The 19,101-nt window shown below is 40.4% G+C and overlaps 1 protein-coding gene and 1 long non-coding RNA gene across 15 annotated transcripts in view; one reads left to right on the forward strand and one right to left on the reverse strand.

Annotated features, from left to right (window-relative positions):
* ARHGAP26 (Rho GTPase activating protein 26) overlaps positions 1 to 19,101 on the reverse strand; it is a 199,368-nt gene that overhangs the window by 53,800 nt on the left and 126,467 nt on the right. The window lies entirely within an intron of this gene.
* LOC310839631 lies at positions 1,946 to 9,268 on the forward strand. Of its 3 annotated transcripts, XR_014561556.1 has the most exons (5): positions 1,946 to 2,528; positions 3,756 to 3,837; positions 5,694 to 5,731; positions 8,423 to 8,581; positions 9,115 to 9,268. It is a non-coding gene; the product is annotated as an uncharacterized lncRNA (long non-coding RNA). The 3 variants fall into 3 exon arrangements; XR_014561557.1 differs by lacking the exon at positions 3,756 to 3,837 and having other exon boundaries at positions 2,411 to 2,528; XR_014561558.1 differs by lacking the exons at positions 1,946 to 2,528; positions 3,756 to 3,837 and adding an exon at positions 2,786 to 2,809.

A 19,101-nucleotide genomic window follows, 5' to 3' on the forward strand; every position in this document is an offset into this window, starting at 1 on the left:
TTGCAGTGAAGATTGATGTCGTACCTATATGGGAAAATGCACTGGAAAATGTTCTAGGATAAGGAGTCAGATCTGTGGGCTGATAACAGTATTATTTACTGTGCCCGGACATGGTTCTTCTAGTACATGATGTTGATTTAATGCATGTCTCTGACTCACCCAGGTCAAGGGTGAGACAGACAATTTCCTTTGATCTCACCAACAAAACATATCACAGTGAGAGAGACTATAACTCAAAATGAAAGCGTTATTCGGCTATGTACCTACTGGTCTCTGCAAACTGAAACCTCCAGTGAATGAAGAAATGACTCAGGTCCATTTTTTTAAAAAAAACTGAAAGCTGTTTTAGTGATTGGGGAGGTAGTATAAAATTGTAGGTCAGAGAGGTAAAGAAGAGGTCAGCTCCAAAAGACACTCCAAGCAAATAAGGTAGGTATAGAAAGAGAGGCAGATAGCAGAGACTTGCAGCGCCAGGTAATCAGAGAAAGAACAACAGGGTTATTTTGTGAGGTGCACATAGGAGGAGATTTGTTACACACAGTCTGCTAACAAGAAGGAATTTATATAAGGAAGGGACAGACTAGCAATGTATTACAGAGAGGAGAAAATGAACAGTGGGGAATGTTGGTAAAAGCTACTTTGACCATAAGAAATCTATTCCAGACACAGATGCAACAATGGCTCAGCGCAGCTCCCAAGAGGAACAAGGAAAGACAATTCTCCACCAGCAAATATGCAGTGAACATATGACTTTAACACACTTTCCACGTGTGAATGTGCAATTTATTAGACAACAGCTTCCAGACACCTATAGCAGATCTGGATAGCATATACTGATGTTTATTATGAAGGTACTGATGAAGCTTCTCAGAACCAGACTTTTCTGCAAAATAGCTCTAGGTTCGTTCTCTCTCTCTCTCTCTCTCTCTCTCTCTCTCTCTCTCTCCCCCCCCCCCAGCACTCCTCTGCAAAACACAGTTCCCTGCACACAGCAATCTAGAATATCAGGAGGGGATACATGTTAGGTTTCTACATGCACAGTTGTTTTTTAATGTTGCAGTGTGGTGAGTTATGCAATGCCCCTATCTGCAACTTGGAAGTGCTACAGTCACATGGGATCAAGTGATATTTTTTAAAAATATACCTTGTTCCCAGTCTTTTTTCCCCATGGTCCCACAATATGTCATCTAGACCGGGAACACCCTGTCAAGTTACACATGGACTTTGGCTTCTAAGACCAAGCTCTGATCTCTTAACTCCTTATGTCTGAGTAACGAAGTTCCAAAGACCTATCTTAACAGAGATTGCCAAAAGATTATGATGAACTACACTGTGCCCTGAATTACATTAACAGCTCTTGATCTACCAGAAAAATCACCGTAACATTTTTTTATGTACTAAGCACATTGTAAAATGGAGGCTGCCAATGAACCCAGTTTTCATTGCTGCCACTCGCAGGGGCTCCAGACTTTGAGCTTTCATTTTTTAAAAAAGCCAGTCTCCAGCCCTGCTATAAAGTTATGCAGCGATTGCTAATAGAGGTGCTTGGACAGCGAGCAATAAGAATCCCTGGGGTCCTAAAGAGCTGCTGTTTCCCCTTTGGTGCACTTTTCCTGCTTCTGTCTTATTTTCTAGTAGTCTGTGGGATCTCCATAGCTTGCCTTTCCTTTTCCCCTAGCAACCAGGAGACATCTTTTCTGTGGTGGCATCACAACTATTTTCTGATGTTGTGTTATGCCATGGCTCCTACAGCAACCATTTTGAGACTGGCTAAAAAGGCTGGCAACCCTAGTGATGTTAAATTCTTGAGAATATTCTCAAGAATATTCTAGACTAATGAGGTGTGTACATTTAAAGCAGCTGTGTAGACGACACAGAATTTACAGTTTGTGGAGAATATTCTCCAAAGAAGGTAAAAAGCCAAGGGGAGGAATGGGCTAAAAACAGGGGACTGAGGGGAAATGGAGTTTGGCAAAGGTGTGAGGGGGGAGGCTGAGGTAGAGAAAAGTGTTTGAAAGATGCACAAGCATGTAAAAATGGGAGATGCTGAGGCAGGAGGTGCCAAGAGGTTAAAAAGAAAAAGAAAAACCCAGGTGTGAGAGGGAAGGCTAGTCAGCAAGAATGGGCAAGTGGGCTAAAAAGTGTTGGTCAGCAAATGTTTTACAAATGTGCGGGAGGAGTGAGATGATTGCTTCAAATACGCTGATCAGAGGCCTTCTTTTATCACGAATGAGTGTTGGCAATGAAAAAGGCTACTGACATCTTGAATTACTGTATAAATCCTTATAGATCTGTGGTGTTTCTTTTTCTCAATTATTTTGTAATTTATCTTTTGAAGAAATTTATACTTTACTCATTAACTGAGTATTTAATTAAATATACTGTATGCATTAAATAATATTAACTATCTTGCAAACACTTTAATTTACAAGATGGAAATTTAATTCAGTGTGTGGCCCACGGGTTCTGTTTCAAAGTACTCTTGCAGTCCACTTGGTCTGAGAGGTTGGACCGCTCTGCTCTAAAAGGTAAACATTTCCCATTTTCAGAAATGCCATGAAATGCAAATTTGAAAAGGGCACAAAAAGAGACTGAGATAAATATGTTTCACAGTGCATGATAAAGAAGTGGCAATATGCCCACAGACCTACAAAGGATATTGTATGTTTATAAAGTAACTGTGAAGGAAGGCTTGAGGTTTCTGTAATACGGAACAGATTGTCTCAAGCAGGGATGGGAAAGGTGTGAACCACTCAGATGTTGTGGACTCCGACTCTCATCAGCCCCAGTGAACAGGGCCAATAGTCAGGTACGATAGACTACAATTCCTAACAACACCTGGGAGTGTCACAAAGGGGTGGCCTGCTCTGTTTCACAACCTGAAACAGGCAGGTGCCACATGCCCCCAAAGCCTTGATTACTGGGTGATGGCTTCTGGCAAGATCTTGAGAGATCTCATAGGAGTTCCATGAGACCTTGCTGGAAGTTGCCAGTGCACAACCCCCGGTGGTGGCAGGGTGGCTCATGGGGACACCGCCCCATAGGATTCCTTCACCCTTCACCCTGCTGTCCGCCTCATGAGTGAGCCAGATCTGGTGTCACAAGTTCGCCATCTCTGGTCTAAAGGTTCTACAGGTCAGCTTCCTTGTTGTGTGACTGAGGGCCAAGCTGCATGTTTCAGTCCCAACCAAGAAAATGCAAAAAAATATTATTCTTTGGAAACATGTAGCACAGATTCTCTACATTATATTAGCAGATCCATTTGCTAATGTGGAAACTTTCAATGTGGGAGAGAATCTGTGTCATAACTGCTCAGTGGCAGTGTCACTGAAAGGAAAAGCCTAATACAGACAGTATCTGAAATAGTTCTTACCATTTTGTAAAGAATTTTGAGAGCACAAAACACGCTAGGTAACTCCATTAGGAACTTTGCAATGTTGTTTTTTGATGACAAGTGTAGGTTTCAAATCATGACACCTTCCAGAGATACCTAGAAAAACTTATATTTCACAATTCATCCACTATTAGTCTAAAAACATGGGAAACCCTTTTCCAACTTCCCTTAATCTAGGAAATGGTTATCCATTGTACTATGAAGGATTTAGTCATCGCTGCCAGGGGAGCGGGAGGAAATCGCATGAAACAAGCAGCAGCTCTTGTTCTCTATTTCTGTAAAGGGTCACTCTCTTCATATCAATTGCAAACAATGTGGGCATATATAATTGCTTTGAGTCATTGTAACATCCTTGGCCCAGGAAAAGGACACTTGTATAAGAGGAGCAGATGTCTTTCAGAATACACTTTCTGGGAAAACAGATGAGAACATGACATGTACAAGTAAGAGTACAAAACAAATACTAGCATCTATTCTATCCATTTTTGCAATACAGTAGTTGATGTAAGATGTTCCACTAAGGGAGAAAATAATTCAAGGGAGAAAGTTCCCAGAAAATCAAAGAGGCAGTTAAGGGCGGCTACTGCAAATCTGATGCAAACTTTGAAACCTAGTTATGTTATAAATGGCCACATTTAAGAAATATGTATACTAAAATATCAATAGAAGATGCAGCTTTAGACATAAAACCCACCTTACATTTATATTCATTTCAGAAACCTCAATAAGGTATTTCTTTTCAAAGTTATTAACATGTTGTAATATATTTAAATATAAATCACCATAATGGTTATTCATTATTCAGCCACATTATTACAAACAATATTAAGGTAGGCACAGAATGAAATACAAAAACAGCTGCCACAGCAGCAGACCCTTCCTTTCTGCCCTATACAGTACTGGAAAGTCATGGCAAAGTGAAAAAGATTTTGTCACATGACAATCCTCTTCCTTGACTTCCTTTCTTGAACTACATACTGCATGCACACATGTGCCATAGGAAAAAAGCAACACCTGGACTGTATCCTCTTAGGAGGCTGCAAACAAAAATCATTTATGCTTGCTTAGTCCCACTAACTTCAACAGCCTAAGCCAGCTAAGTTGGAAAGTACAACCGCTTAGCTGACTGTAGACTGACCTACAACACAGGTAAAGGAGGAATCAAAATCTAGGTAGAAGACAGGAAAATGGAGGTTTTGCAACTAAGAAGATTCTCAGAAAAAATTCAATGATTCAACAGACTCCACTAACTATGGGGTATGCTGTTACAGATAGGTAGCCGTGTTGGTCTGCCATAGTCAAAACAAAAAAAATTCCTTCCAGTAGCACCTTAAAGACCAACTAAGTCAGTTCTTGGTATGAGCTTTCGTGTGCATGCACACTTCTTCAGATACGGGGTATGCTGTTCCTGTAGTTCCCAGTCACACCCAGCCTGCTTTTAATAAGGGCAATGACAAAAACTGGACGAGATATTCTGTCATATCTTCTGCATAACATTCTGTAAAAAGGCCAAGATAACTATCAACATTGCAACATCAGCTACACCATTCCTCAATGTCCTGGATTAATTATCTTGAAATTAATTATCATGGAATTATCTTCCACGAGTTAGGCAACCATGAGCTTGGGGGGGGGGGGAATATCTCCTTTTCGAAAAATGTAGGTGTGAATATCTCCGTTTAAAAAAATAATGCAGGTGTGACAGTGATCCAAATTTAGCAGAACTAACATTAAGTGCAATTAATTTTCAGAGGCGTGTAAACTACAACATGGAAAGTCTACATACAATTATAAACCACAGAGCCTAATAGGTTGCTGTACACTTCAGCATAACAACATTGTCTACATATAATTCTATGATTCTATTACAGTAGTATTTTCAGGTACCAAAAAGAACCCTCAGTATTCTTAGGGAATACAAATCAACTGGTACTTATTTCTTGCATTCTGGGCATCCTAGCCTCTCTTTTTTTTAATTGGGTGTGTGTGTTTGTGTGTGTGTGTGTGAGAGAGAGAGAGAGAGAGAGAGAGACGTGAGCATATATGGAATATGGTTTTATCATCCTCTCTGTATGTTCTAGTAACTATCCATTAGTATGTTCTAGTATCTATCCATTAGTATCCATTAGTGGAGGCAGGACTGCTAAACTGGATGGGCCATTCCTTTTTGGCCGACGAAAACAGTTTGCATAACCCAACAAGACCCTTTTTCACAAGCGCTAATAAAAATACAGTTGTTTACTGTAAATGTTGTAGTCTGAAGGCTATTTTTCACTTTATACTTTGTATTTATATACAGGCATGTGATGTTGACAGAGCAATTTACCCAACTGTCAGGTGAGCAGCTTTCAAGGGAGTTGGTGATTATGAGATCAAAGTTCTTCCTTTAAAGCACATATAGGCAATTGCTGGAATTGGTGCCACCTGATTCGCAGGGCGCACATGCAAATATTGAATCAACTCCTTTAGAAAGAAATGGTTGCTCAAAAAATGTTTCCTAAAAGAGGGCATGTGATAAATTTTACATGGAGACATATTTTCAGTTGAAGAGGCATATCAGCCTGCATTCTGTTTATGTATCTACCATTTTTATTTACTTTATTTATTAAATTTGTTTACTCCCCTTCATCCAAAGAGCACAGGGTGGTTCACAACATAAAGATACAAAATAAAAACACAAAATACATCCTCAAAGCTAACTAAATGAAGCTCATCCAACACAACAGGACTAGACAGTGCTCTAGTCACCCCTTGAGATTCAGCTGCTGTACTGAGATGCGAGCAATTTTATCCTCAAAATGCTATGCAAACAAGGCACAGTGAGCTACAATCGGTTCTGCCACTTTCTTCTTTGCTGCCTTCACTGCCACTAGGTAGGCTCGATACCGAACCCTCACCAATGATTGGTTGCATATGACCAGGGTTTCCCTTTATTCAAATTTGAGCCGTTTCCCAGCTTGTTTCCTTACCCTAAACTCTGAAGTATACCAGGCATATCCCATGTCTTTCCATTCAAAATCAACAGAAACTCTGAATTTAAAAACACACAAGTTAAGAACAATTTAAAACAAGACATCTGGGGCAATAATAACAGCAAAAAAAGCCGCTGTGCAATACCCCAACCCAAAAGTCTGTTCAGACGCCTCAGCTTTTGTAGCTGGAATAAGTCAGGGCCCCACCCGCCTGGGCCAGGTGGAAAAGGACTGCAGAACAGGGAGCAGGTCCCCCAAGATTCACAGCCAATATATATAACATGCAAAAAGAGAATCACCCTTAACATTCTGTATGTAGCCACACATTTTGAGCTTTGGATAGAAAGGGTACAGTGCAATAAGTATGCATTTTTGTTCATTAATGTCAACGGATGTTAGATCAGATTCATATGATAGTTTTCAGGTTATCAGAGAAGCTTGTCAGGCAGGTGCTTGCAGTTTTCCTCTTCAACCCTATCAGACGTAAGATATGTCATCATATTGTGAAGTTCTATCCAATGATGTGGAGCAAACACACACAGACACACAACATGATGTCATCACAATGCACAGCATGTACCTCTATCAGTTAAGAGAATGGTATTTTCACTGGAATCCCCATGCCACTTGTCATACGTAGTGCTGGCTTAAATGACAGAGTTCAGCTCATAAATATAGGCTGCATTTTCACTCTAATTCCCTTTGCTTATATCCTACCCATTTCAATGGAAACTGTGTCCATGTACCTGGATATAGGGCTCCAGTAAATGTTTGCAGAGATAACTGGTTTAGATGTCATACTTTCTTCGGATGCTGTAACGTTTCAAAAACAGGAACCAGGCTTTCACTGTGCTTCTACATTTACTCTTGTTAAGGCTTATCTTTTTTTTTCCATACAGAGACTTAACTACATTTATTAACTTTTTGAGACTATAACACAGTTATATTGGTTTTCCTTCTGACATAAATCACGGCAAGAACAAGCTGTGCACGAAACTCTTAAAGACCATCTCATTTCCAATAGCTTCCAGGAATGATAGATTTTTTTAGTAGTGGGCTAGTAATTGCTGAAATAAGTACACTTGCTTTTAAACACACACACCAAATTTCTATACACGGTGGAAAACATTAAACGATTTTGTGTACTTCAACGAGAAAAACATATTCTTGCAAACGTAAAACATGCTCAACTAACCATCTAGTATTCAGTTAAGAAATTCCTGGACTTGAGAAGCTACAGGTGGTAATATGAACACAGGAACACAGGAAGCAGCCGTCTATCAAGTCAAACCATTGGTCCATCTAACTCATGGTTGTCTATAGTTGGTTGCATTGGCTCCCCAAGGTTTCAAGATGGGGTCTCTTCCAGACCTACCTGGAGATGCCAGGGATTGAAGCCAACATCTTCTGCATATTTTGTATGCAGAAGTTACTGGCTTCAATCCCTAGCATCTTCAGGTAGGGCTGGGAGAGAGCTCTGTCTTGAAACCTTGGGAGAGCCACTGCCACTCATTATAGACAGGCTTGTGCCACAGTAGAATATACGTGCACTTGGTGCTTAGACGTGTAAATAAAATATCAAGTACATTGAAGGAGAGGAAGTAGGACAGACAAAAAAAGGACAAGGGCCAGTCCAAATCAGCATGTTATGCTTAAAAACAGCTGGCCCATTGTAATGGGTTTACACAAGTGCTAGGTTGCACGAACCAATACTTAAAAGGAAGGGCAGTTCAACTACAGCTCCAATCAACATGACCAATGATCAAGAATGATGTGAGTTATTTATTATTATTAATTTACAGCATTTATATTCTACCATTTCATTTCATCATGAGGCCCTTCTTATGAACTTGGTTAGATTTCTTAAAATATGAAGTGTGGTATATAAATTTAATAAATAATTATAATAAAAAAGCATCCAACAGCAATTTAATGGAGGAATAGCATTGACAGGTGTGGACAGTGGCCTTGTTGGAGAAAGTGACCTGACAAAGGAGAATGAAGCAAAACCTAGCATTTTTCATGATTTTTTTGTTTTGTTTTATCTCACATATAGCACAGAGAGAATATGACTGGAATCCACGATCAGCCCATGCATCTACTCAGCTGACTTACAAAGTCTTAATGGAAATCACTGAAAGAAAGTGACAAGAAATGGAAGTCCTTATAGTATATGACAGAAACCACCAAGAATGGATGGATGCCAATTACATATGTACAGTATGTTCCTTATTTTTAATTTTCATTTTCATGTGCAATCTTTTGTTAACTTCTCATCATTTATTATATCTTTAAAAAAGAGGAAAAACGCAATAAAGCAGTTGCTGTTTTAAAAAAGATTTTATAAAGTACCTCCCCATCCTTTCCCCCAACTTTTCCTCTTCCTTGGCAGAAAGTCTTGATGTACAAACAATAGCCTTTTGAATTTTCATTAGCATTTGCCTGTTGCATAATGCTGGACAAACCAAAGAGAGTTCACTGAATGAAAATTGGTTCACAATTTATTTCTAGTGCTGTAGCTTTCTTCTTCGTTTTGTGGGGTGGGGTGCATTAGAATTAGAGAAATTGGTGTAAACTAGCTGTCCGTCCCCCGTCCCCCCTCAATTCATTTAAACACAATCTGGTAATGCTTTGAATAAAATTAAGTAACTGGCTGAAGCAGCTTCAGATCATCAGAGCGAAAGGGGGAAGCAGAAACGAAACAAACCTTGTCCTGTTGGTTAACTGTTTCTTCTTGCTAATTTATAGGATTAATAGACACAAAAGGAATGAACCACACAGCACAACATGCATCATGTCACTTGAAGGGACACACACAACTCTCTTTCTGTGAACTGTCCTGCAAGTATCCTTTTACTTTGTCCATGCTAAAAAGAATGTGTTGCAGAAAACTCTTCCAGCAGAAATTTTTGACCCTCAGGCATACCTTGAAGATTTTATTTTTTTTATGTCAATGGGCCTATGCAGTTGTTCAACGTTTTCCAGTCATTTTATTGATAGTTTTGTATAGCTTTTAATGGATTTTATGTTGCTGTACCCTTCCCTGATGTTTTGTGAGAAGGTGGTATATAAAAACTTCTATAAACAGACATAAAAAAACTTAGCCAACACCCTCTGTTTGGAGAAATAGAGAGAGAAAGGTCCTGAAGCCTCTGCACCAACCCTCAACACACTGAAAACAGTGTTATCCATATTAAGGAATACAAAACAAATTAGCTCATATAATCCAAATTACTCCCATAAAGAAAGGTTACCAAGCTTTGGCAGCACATAAACAGCGTTTCTGTGCACTGCTCTGGTTCGCCAGAAGTGGCTTAGTCATGCTGGCCACATGACCCAGAAGTTGTACGCTGGCTCCCTCGGCCAGTAAAGTGAGATTAGAACCGCAACCCCAGAGTCGTCCGTGACTGGACCTAAAGGTCAGGGGTCCCTTTACCTTTTTAAACGCATCTGAAAACCAGATAAATGGTTCTGAGTAACACACACATTGGCAGCCAATCACATTCCACAACTCACCCTATAGGCTACAATAGAATGCTTCTTTCAAGCCTAATTTTGAGGGAGGGAAACCCTGTGGGCACCAGGGAAGGCCTTTACACCGTCATGTGCACCCATGGGCACTATGTTGACAACCCCTGCCAAACCCAAGGTAAAAATTGTGCGGCACATCTGAGCTTTTCGCACGGGATAAATTTAGTTGCTCAAACAAGCTACTACTTGAAGGGCGGAATCAATTAAACAAGACCTAGCAAGCTTTACAAATCACAAATCATTTGAGGCATCAAAGCTTCCGATAAAAATATGATTACCAGCGTTAATAGAAATACATTATGCAAAGGGATAAAGTCAAAACAGAGTACTCATCACACTCTATTTAAGTCATATTGTAAGAATTACCAGGCCAATAGGGCACGATTAAAAGAAAAGAAAAGAAAAGCAGCAATCTATAAGAATCTCAACAGTCAATCATTTAAATTATTATTAATTATAATTACTACTACATATTTCATTTGACCTCTTACCTACCCTTCACTATGAGGTCTCAGTCTGCAACAATTTATATATAAAGTATTAAAAAACAGTAAAAATAGATTACAATCAAAATAATAGGATGGGTTCAAAAATATATGTTTCGGGTGTTGGAAGCTAAGGTAAAGAGGTACACACACATACATACCAAACTTGTGAAGGCGGCAGAACTACGAAGAGGGTACCCTCTGCAAATCTAAACACCCAAAAGGGTCTGTAGGGATGTAGGTGGTGTTTCATATATTTAGGCCTAAATTACTTTAGAATATAAATGGTAATGCGAGCACTTTGCCTTCAGCCCAGAAAGAAAGCAGCAACAACAGCAACTCTTTTAAACAAGGGGCTATGTTGGTTCTAAATGGAATCCCAGCAAGTAAACTGGAAGATGCATTTTCTGAATCATCTTCAAGGGCAGTCCTCTTCAGGGAAAAAGTAGCCTGCCATCAAGAATTATGGCTTCGTGGCTGCTGAGGCCATGAGGATGTCAGGTGATAGACAGGTAGGCAAACTGGGCAGACTCACCTACCTGTCAAAATGGCCCTCTGGGGATAAGGGATGTCAGTGGGCCTGGTCCTGTTCCCCACCCTGATTTGGACTCTCCTCCATCACAGGTCTAAAATGGTTTCATATTGTTTAAATTATAATAGTGGTAAATAATAATAAAGTGACCTATTTTAATTCCAACCACCTGTGTCCAACACCTTTGCTCTCGTAAATGGTCAATGGCTGCGCCAAGCTGGCTGCACCAGTTCTTTCTACAAGAACACTGCCTATGAGTTTGAAAAGTTGTCTTTGGTGTTATTTAAGAAAGATTCAAGTAATTTAATAGATGCAACATGGAAGGGATTAGGGTGGGAGGGGGTGGCAGGTAATGCCAACAACGAATTAAAAACAGCAATAGGTACAAGCTGTCAAGATTCTTTGGAAAAAAATTAATAGTTTAAGAAGTCATACCCTAGAAACTGTGCACCAACCTTCACCATTCTGGTGCCCTCCAGAAATTTTGGACTGCAGGCCTGGCAGGAAGGACATAAAGGAAATTAAGAACTGGATGATGAAAATTTGGCTTGAATTGGAAAATGAAGAATGGAGACCTGAAGACCTATGGATTACAAATTTGATCAAGATGGAAGTTGGAGCTTTTGGGACATTTAGATTCAAAAGGATTAAGAAACAAGATTTGAGCTCCACTTTTAAATATAGAGGTCTGGCTGGAAGAAAAATGGACATTACCGAGACAGAGCTTCTCCGAGATTTGGGGTTTGATATAAAGGACTATCAAAAAAACTGGCAAAGAGGAACTGAGAGTGAATTAAGAGCCTCGGATGTAAGGTCTCCAGGCTGATAGCAGATAGATTGACAGACATTGGGGACTGAAACCGGGAAAGGGGGGGGAGTTTGGGAATCCAAAGGGTGTATAACTATATTTTGATTTTTTTCTTCTGTTTTATTTTGTTTTGTTATGAGTATAAAAATGGGGTAATCGTGGAAGGGAACAGGAGTCGATCTTAGAAAAAGATTTTAATGTATAAAGACTGAGGTTTATAAGGTAAAATTGCATATATAAAATGAACTAAATATAATAAGGAACTAAATATAATAAGGTCAAAAATTGGGGATAAGAACTTGTTGAACCAAATAAATGTAATTGGAATACAAGAAGGGGAGATGTGGGGAAGTCTTGGAAGTATGTCATTGAAAATAAGGCTTAAATGGTGAATGCTTTTAAATCTTTTTTTCTCTTTTTTCTTTATTTGCTCTTTTTCTTTTCTTTTTCTATATTCTTTGAAAATTTTAATAAATATGATTTAAAAAAACAAAACAGAAATTTTGGACTGCAATTTTCATAATCCCTAACCAGAGTAGGCAATAGGGATGATAGCAGTTGTAGTCCAAAACACCCAATGGCTTGGGGAAGGCTGCCTCAAACAACCCATGAAACAATAAGCATACAAAAATGCAAATACACTGCAACAGGAGACAGAATGAAAAATGTAGGGTTTTGCAAGTGACAGTTATCAGAAGGAGGCAGTGTTAAATGTGAAGCAAATTAGTCTTGTAAATAGCTCTCTCTCTCTCTCTCTCTCTCTCTCTCTCTCTGTGTGTGTGTGTGTGTGTGTGTGTGTGTGTGTCTACATCTATATCAAATTTTTGCTATGATGGTTTAACCAAATCAAAGTTTGCATGTGTGGCAACCTCCAGACAGCCTAAAGCAAGGCCCCAGCCCTCCAAAGTCTTAGAACAAAAATGAAGAAGCTTAAGAAAATAATGGTAGCTTGGACAGTTCACAAATGGAAACATGACAATAAATTCAGGGACTCTGAAGCATCTGCTCTTCAAACGGCAGTTACAGGTGGTTTCAGTTAAGCACAATCAAAACTAGGCAAGCAGATTGGTTGCACAAGGATTTTGGGTAATTGACAGTATGCTCTTTCAAGCACTGCCCTAGTTTAACTTTGAAGCAAAACAAACACCACAGAAACTCAGGGCAACTGAGGAAAAACACTCAAAAAAGTGTCATACCTCCAACACCAAATCAGAAACCAAGGGATGATTAAATCTGAAGTAAAAGCCTTCACTCCCACAAATATTATTACATCAAATTATATTAACTGTCATTGCAGCCTTTCCCTTTAGTTCATACCATGCTTTATTTTATTATTTTATTTTTGTACTAATAATTTTTTTAAAAACACACCTTTATTGCTGCCATCAATTCTTTTTGTGGTTTGATATGGGCTGTGCTTACTCAGCTTCATGCTAAGGATATGCCCTTTAAAATAATCCCAAACTTCTCATTTATCAGATCCGGGTTGTTTTTTGTTTGTTTTTGTACCGCTGGACGTCAGCATTCTTAATCCAACACAGTGATGCCACGACTCTTCAGATACTGTCCTGCTTCAACAGCTATAGTCTGTGAGTAGACCTTGAAACCTATACCCTCAAAGACACTAAGGCCTCCTTATCTCATAAGCAGTCCTTTACTTTGGAGTTACTCAGCAACTTTGAACTCAGGTGCATACTTTGTTGTGGGCATACGGCTCAAGCTTGAATATTTTTAGAAGTGCCCAAACTCTCAAGGGCTGGGGAGTGGATGAGCCTCTCCTTCAGACTCCACCTGGTGTTCAACTGATGGAACCTGGACTGAAGCACCAAGGAACCCACAGCAAAATTCCATTGAAATAGCCCTGAGGAGGCTCCCTTACACCAACACTCAATATCTCCAAGGCTGCCGATGGGGGACCTGATGAGCTCTCTGATATTTTCAGTCAGTGTGTAGTCTGGGTGGTCTTCCACAGAATTTAGCACTCCTGGGATTATTTCTTAATCACCATGAAATGATGACTACCCAGAACAACCAACTGTAGGGAATTGACCTAATTCCTAGTATTCTCCTCTTTCATTGCCACCTTTTATTCCCCTGTGCAGCACCCACAGATTGCTTATGGAATTATTCCAACCATCATTTAGCAATAACTTTTGGACATCCCAACCACCTACCATTTAGAAAAACCTTTCAAGGAATAAATTATATAAGTTGCAGGGTGTGCATAGGATAGTCATGGCTCTGCACTAATCCACAGAATACAGGAATTCCAGGTGTGAGGAGAGATCATGATTGGGCAAGGGAATACCCTTGTGTGGAGATTCTCTAGACCCTGGAATCAGAACATATTCTCAAGAACACAAAATGCACAGTGTCAGGAGAGGGTGTGGCTGTTAGGTGAATTGGCATGATAGGGGAATACTGGCCCATCAGGCTCCTCTCACACATGCCCTGTGGGGCTTGTCTGAAGCCCTCTGTCCTGTTGTACAGTCACTAAACTCAAGCTGCCCTTAGGCCTCAAGGTTAATATATCCTTATTACAGGCAACTCAAAATATGAGTGTGGGGCAAAGCTGCTCTTGTAGTTCACATTGTGGGGAAATATTTTCACTCAGTTGTGAATACTGCTCTTTGAAAAAGTTGTTTTCTGGCCAGAGGTACACATTTTTTCCACGCAAGGTCAAAGCACCCAATTTGCTTTTGGGAAGGTGGGGAAGGCAATGTTTATGTAGCAAAGCCCAGAGAATTAATGTGAAGCCTTTTTAAGACTTCAGAGTTCAGTGGAAATTCCCAGACAATATTGGATTCAAACAGTTTCCTGGAAACACAAATCAGTCAAATAGCAACATAAACAGCCACCACAAGAGTGAAGGAAGTAGGGCCTCATCCAGAACCATGAGCCTAGTGGGGAAAATGGTGGAGACATGGGGCAAGCGGTAACACTGCAGAACCTGGTGGACAGAGCTGAGATAATTGCTTCTAACTCTGGAGTGGTCTTGGTTACTCCCAATAAGTCATAGCAAAATCGCACCCCATGATCAGTCCAGTTGCTTGCTCTGCTTTCCAAAATCAAAAGCATGTCATGCCAATAATACATTTGTGCTGATTGTCCATTAAGCAGGTGCCTTTGTGTGGAGCTGCAGAAAGACTATCTTCACTTTTTCAGGGGCTGTGAATCCAAAGGAAACACTGGCTAGGAAGCAAGACTGCTTCTCTCAGGTCACAATGACCTTTTTAAAAATTAGAGTCATGTGGTTTATTTATTTTTTGTGCCAGTGGAAGGGTGGAGGGGAGAGGAAGTAGGGAGGGAGCAGGCTTGCTATCCAAACCAAGGCAAAGACAACAACCGAAAACAGAAGTAAATGCTATGACACAGTGCCATTGAGGGTTGTGTAACCTTCAATCTTGGCTGTAAATAACTAGCTATTGTTTTACAGAACCAGTAGGAACCATTTAGAACAAGAAGGAAACAACCTGCGCAAGAGATTAATTAAGAAATTGTTTGCTACAAATGTCTTTGTTTATAAAAGCACCATCCTATTTATATAGTGAAGGAAGTGTGCAAGTGTTTGAGTTACACAGAACTCTGCCAGAAGAGCTGCAGAAAATTTTGAAGAGAACACTCTATATAAGGCAATGCATTTCACTAACCAACACGTACCAGTGAATCATTATGCAAAGTTCTAAATCCCATAAAGCTCTTCTAGCAAAGCCCTTGAGTATATTCCCTTAGCTTCTGGGTGGCGGAGTGGGGAATCTATTGGATTGAACAGATAGTTGAGAAGGTATTATTGCACCACACTGGATGAGAATGAATGGTGCTGGCCACAAATCCACATGTGTGTAGAGGATGGAGAGAGAGAGAGTGCTCACCCTACCCCTAAATCAGATGTTCAACATTATTATTTTTTGGCCTTGCAAGGAAAATAAACCAATAGCTTGGGTGAGACTGCTATAAAACAAGAGCTCTGCGTGTAAGGTGATAAGAAGCAGGATGAAGTAATGGCAACCCAAAAGCACATCCAAGAACCACTGGTGAACAGCAGCTGTACAAACTGTTTATTTAAAAACAACTGAAGACATTTTTTAAGTGCGGTCACCATTTCAGAATAACCAAGGCCAAGCTAGAAACTAAAGATAACTATTTTGTTCCCTCAGTACAAACAATTATGCTGAATATTCTGCTGCTGCCCTCATATGCCTCTTAGAAGACGGTTACATTATTGTATATTTATTACTTCTCTGCCTCATCCTGTCTTACAATTATATTCAATATGTAGTGAAAACTGTTGTACTCAAGAGAATACAGTCAGAAAACCGAAGTGCCTATAAAATCATACTGACAAATTCAACAAGTGAATCAGGTGAGATGCAAAGACCAGCCTAATTCCAAAAAAATGAACATCTTCACAATCTATAACTTTGATAATATAGGATTATTTGCATAAGAACATTCACTTGAAAATATGGATTTAAATAATTATTTCCCACTATACAGCACTGTATGTATAATATGGCAAAACTTTCTTTTTCTTGAACCTCACTTATGTTACTTTAGAACTGCTGATTATCTCCTTTCTCTGCAATAATTCACAAGCAATTACCCAGATAACATATCATGGCTAGTCATGAAATTTAGACTGCAATCTCACTTACCTGGGACTAAGCTCCACTGAACTCAGTGAAATCCTATACTTGAATAGACATATATAGACTTCTACTATTAATCCATTTACAGCTTTATTTGGACAAGTTTTGTTTCATGGACAGCAATACATTGGCCCAGTCACTTCTTACTTTGCTAGGGGCTGGGGTATTGTTTAGGGTTTTTTGTTTGGCGGGGTTGTTACTAGGGCTGGGTGATAGCAACATTTCAACATCACAGTGTATCACCAGCCAAACACCATGGTTTGGCGATATACAGCGATGTGGAATGATTTTGCCTCTGCCCGAGAGACACCAGATGAAACTGCCCCTAACCCAACTCTCATCTTGTGGGCTGTGACAATGCAGCTTGTTTGTGCTGCTCAGCTGGGGGAAGGATCATCGTTCCCCCCCAACTGAGACACCAGCGGGGATCCTTTAACTGTTCAATGCAAGGAGTGGCAACCGTACTCCCCTCAACTGAGCAGTTTCACAGAGCCCCTGTCCCATCGCTGGCTTGCAGAGCCAGCACCGGGCTGGGGGCTCCTTTAACTGCTCAACTGAGGCAAGGGCAGCTGCACACTCCTCAGTCGAGCAGTTTAAAGATGCAGAGGGAGGAACAAGCTATATCGGCACCTCGCGGTCTTATTAGGGCAGAGTGGGATGGCGGTTTCACTCAGTGATATATCGCTGGTGAAACTGCTGCCACTCCTGAGTCCCTCTGCTAACAGCGCCCACTGAAGGAAGGAACTCTTGACTCCCTCCAGCGGACAATGCTAGCAGAGGGACTCAGGAGCACTGGCGGTTTCAACAGCGATACACCGCTGAGTGAAGCCGACATTGTGGTATGCTCCTCATATCAGTCCTGGACGATATATCAATATATCACCCAGGCCTAGTTGTTGTTGTTGTTATTTTTGGTATCTTTGTTATATATCTTATGAGTTGTGTCAAAATTGTTCAATTTGGTTGTGTACTTTTTGATATTTTGTTTATTGTTTATGACTACTTTTTATGTTTGTTGTGTAATTTTTATGTTTTAAGTATGTTTTTCTCTAGGCTCATTTATTTTTTTGTTCACAGTATATAAAATTCTTCTTTCAAAGATAGTAAAGTAAAGGTACCCCTGCCCGTACGGGCCAGTCTTGACAGACTCTAGGGTTGTGCGCTCATCTCATTCTATAGGCCGGGAGCCAGCGCTGTCCGCAGACACATCCGGGTCACGTGGCCAGCGTGACAAGCTGCATCTGGCTCGCCAGCGCAGCACACGGAACGCCGTTTACCTTCCCGCTAGTAAGCGGTCCCTATTTATCTACTTGCACCCAGGGGTGCTTTCGAACAGCTAGGTTGGCAGGCGCTGGGACCGAGCGACGGGAGCGCACCCCGCCACGGGGATTCAAACCGCTGACCTTTCGATCGGCAAGTCCTAGGCGCTGAGGCTTTTACCCACAGCGCCACCCGCGTCCCTCTCTTTAAAAGATAATCAAGCTCTATTATATGAGTCCATTTCATGCCAAAAGACAATGGGTTTTTAAAAAGCTCTACCTGAAGAAGAAAATTGTATTCATACCAGTCAATACTACCCCCACACATGCTGGTCATGAAACATTCCAGAGCTCCTACTTCAAGTACCCAAGGCTAAACTCTTGGCATCAGTCCAACACCACAGTGACCTACTTTGCAAAGCAGAAGTGCTTCTATTCAATTTAGGAGAAAACAAATATTTCTGGTCTTCAAGATGTGAAATTCCTACACTCACTTTATAGTGAAGCAATTTGTCCACACTGCAAGTCATGTAACAGCCATAAAATATGAAGGGGAGGCCAACTTTGTCTATGAAGAACAGGTTCAAGGTGCAGACAGTTTAAAAAACAATCAAGAATTTCCATTTTGGAAACCCCCTATACAAACCTTATTCTCCAGAATATATCTTGAAATAATATTGGCTTAGAACGGTTTCATAAAATGGCACGCCCAGGGTCATGAGACATGACCTAGATGTTACTGGGCAAGATTATAGAGAAGGAACAACTAAGCCACATTCATGAAGTCATGACGTCATTCTTTGTGGCCTTTCTTGGCAATGTTTGGGCTATCTCTAGTGCCTCTTGGTAGTCTCCTATAATGCCAGATGTTCCAACTGCTTCCATCCTCCTCCACAGCATAAACCGGAGCCAGTTTAGTGCAGCGGTGAAGAGTGTTGGACTTGACCTGGGAGACTAGGGTTCAAATCCTCACTCATTCGTCAAGCTCCCTGGCTGACCTTGGACCAGTCACAGTCTCTCTGCTTAAACTATCTCACAGGGTTGTTGTGAGGATAAAAATGGCAAGGAGGAAAATCTTGTATACCCCTTCCAGCTCCTTGCAAGAAAGGTGGCATAGAAATGTAATACACGAATGCCACAAAATGGTAATAAATGAGCAGGAATAAATATTTTTCTGATTTTTAAAACGTATTATATTCAATAAAATACTCTGACTCTGATTAATCTCTCAATACAAGCTATAGAGGGATTGAAACAGGAACAACAGGTACTTCACCTAGGTGAAGGCTGACAGAGGCCTTTAATGTGATAATTGTTCAAAATTGTATGGGTTAATATCTGTGCCAGCTTCATATCTGGTCTCCTTGGAGAGCTACATCAAACATCACCTCTTCCTGTCCAATCATAATGAATGTTAAATACACACCTCATACTATATTATCCTTCTCTCCTATTGACAAAAGAACTCACT

Source organism: Podarcis gaigeae (assembly GCF_964106915.1).
Source record: "Podarcis gaigeae genome assembly, chromosome: 2".
Classification (NCBI taxonomy): domain Eukaryota; kingdom Metazoa; phylum Chordata; class Lepidosauria; order Squamata; family Lacertidae; genus Podarcis; species Podarcis gaigeae.